The following is a 2,739-nucleotide window of genomic DNA, read 5'->3' as shown; positions in this document are numbered from 1 at the left end:
TCTAGTTATCAATTCTTCCACTCTTTTTTCAAGATTTTTAGTTTCTTTGCACTGGGTACATAATTCCTCCTTTAGCTCTGAGAAGTTTGATGGACTGGAGGCTTCTTCTCTCATCTCGTCAAAGTCATTCTCCATCCAGCTTTGATCCGTTGCTGGCGATGAGTTGCATTCCTTTGCAGTTAAGGGGTAGGTGTGTGTTTGTTATATAGGTAAACTTGTGTCATGGGAGTTTGTTATACAGGTTATTTCATCATCCAGATATTAAGTCTAGTATCCATTAGTTATTTTTCCTGATCCTCTCCTTCCTCCTCTCAATGGTAGTTTAATAGGAACAGCATTGAATCTATAAATTGCTTTGGGCAGTAGGACCATTTTAATGATACTGATTCTTCCTACCTATGAACATGGAATATTTTTTCATTTGTTTGTCATATCTGATTCTTTTGAGCAATGTTTTGTGGCTCTCCATGTAGAGATCTTTTATATCCCTGGTTAACTGTATTCCTAGGTATTTTTTTCTTTTTGTGGCAATTGTAAATGGAATTGCATTCCTGATTTGGCTCTTGGCTTGCTTGCCACTGATGTATAGGAAAGATAATGATTTTTTTATATTGATTTTGTATCTTGAGATGTTGAGGAAGTTGTTTATCACCTTAAGAAAATTTTGAGCCAAGACTATGAAGTTTTCCAGATATAGGATTATGTCATCTGTAAACAAGGATAGTTTGACTTCCTCTCTTCCTATTTGATGGGCTTTATTTCTTTCTCTCGCCTCATTTCCCTAGCCAGGACTTCTAATACTATGTTGCATAAGAGTGGTGAGAGAGGGCATCCTTGTCTTGTGCAGGTTTTCAAAAGGAATGCTTCCTGCTTTTGCTCATTTAATATGATGTTGGCTGTGAGCCTGTCATAGATGGCTCTTATTCTGAGATATGTTCCTTAAATAACTAATTTATTGAGAGCTTTTAACATAATGCAGGATTGAATTTTATTGAAAGCGTTTTTGTATTTATTGAGAAAATCACATGGATTTTGTCTTTAGTTTGAATCATATTTATTGATGTTCGAATGTTTAAACAATTTTGCATCTCAAGGATAAAGCCTACTTGATCATGGTGGATACGCTTTTTGATGTGCTTCTGTATGATTCAGTTTGCAAGTAATTTGTCAAGGAATTTTTCTGCAATGTTTATCAATAATATTGGCCTGTAGTTTCTCTTTTGTTGTATCTCTGCCAAGTTTTGGTATCAGGATGATGTTGGCCTCATGGAATGAGTTAGAAAGGAGTCCCTCCTTGTCAATTTTTTGGAGTAGTTTCAGCATTAATGGTACCAGCTCTTCTTTGTACATCTGGTAGAATTCAACTGTGAATCCATCTGATCCTAGGCCTTTTTTGGTTGGTAGGCCTTTTATTACTAATTCAATTTCAGTGTTTGTTATTGCTCTGTTCTTGGGTTAAATTTCTTGCTGGCTCAGTCTTGGCAGCTTTTATGTGTCCAGGAATTAATTTATTTCTTCTAGATTGTTTAGTTCCTGTGCATATATGTGTTCATAATATTCTCTGATGGTTGTTTGTATATCTGTGAGGACAGTGGTAATACGGCCCTTGTCATTTTTGATTGTGTTTACTTCAGTCTTCTCTGTTTTTGTTATTAGTCTGGCTAGTGGTCTATCTACCCTGTTTTTTCTTAAAAAAAAAACAAAACAAAACAAAAAAAAAACTGCAGCTCTGGATTCCTGGATCTTTTGAATGTGTTTTCTTGTCTCAATCTCCTCCATTTCAGTTATGATTTTGGTTACTTTTTGCCTTCTGCTGACCTAGGGATTTGTTTGCTCTTGGTTCTCTAGTTCTTTCAGTTGTGATGTAAGTTTGCTAACTTGAGATCTTTCTAACTTTTTGATGTGGGCATTTAGTACTATAAATTTCCCTCTTAACAGGGTCTTAGTTGTGTTCCAGAAATTCTAGTGTGTTATATCTTTGCTCTCATTAGTTTCAAAGAACTTTGTGATTCCTGCCTTAACTTCATTATTTACCCAAAATTCTTTCAGGGGCAGGTTATTCAGTTTTCATGAGATTGTATAGTTTTGAGTGAACTTCTTAGTCATGATCTCTAATTTGACTGCTCTGTTGTCTGAGAGATTTTTACGATTTCAGTTCTTTTGCATTTGATAAGGAGTGTTTTGCTTCCAATTATGTTATTAACATTAGAGTAAGTACCATATAGTGATGAAAAGAATGTATATTTTGTTGTTTTTGGATGGAGAGTTCTGCAGGTATCTATCAGGCCCATTTGATTGAGTACGGAGTTTTGGTTCTGAATATCTGTTAATTTTCTGTCTTGATGATCTGTCTAATATTTTCAGTGGAATATTAAAGTCTCCCACTGTTATGTGGGAGTCTAAGTCTCTTTCAAGGTCTCTAAGAACTTGCTTTATAAATCTAGGTGGGTGCTTCTGTGTTGAGTGCATATATATTTAGGATAGTTAGATATTCTTGTGGAATTGAACTTTTTACTATTATATAATGCCCTTCTTTGTCTTTTTTGTTGCTGTTGTTGGTGTTTGTTGTTTTGTCTTTTTTTTTTTTTTTTTTTAGACAGAGTCTTGCTCTGTCACCCAGGCTGGAGAGCAGTGGCGCCATCTCGGCTTACTGCAAGCTCTGCCTCCTGGGTTCACACCGTTCTTCTGCCTCAGCCTCCCAAGTAGCTGGGACTACAGGCACCCACCACCACGCCTGGC

The sequence above is a fragment of the Mandrillus leucophaeus genome, unplaced genomic scaffold, assembly GCF_000951045.1.
Source record: "Mandrillus leucophaeus isolate KB7577 unplaced genomic scaffold, Mleu.le_1.0 Scaffold211, whole genome shotgun sequence".
Taxonomy (NCBI): domain Eukaryota; kingdom Metazoa; phylum Chordata; class Mammalia; order Primates; family Cercopithecidae; genus Mandrillus; species Mandrillus leucophaeus.
This window is presented reverse-complemented; position numbering follows the sequence as displayed.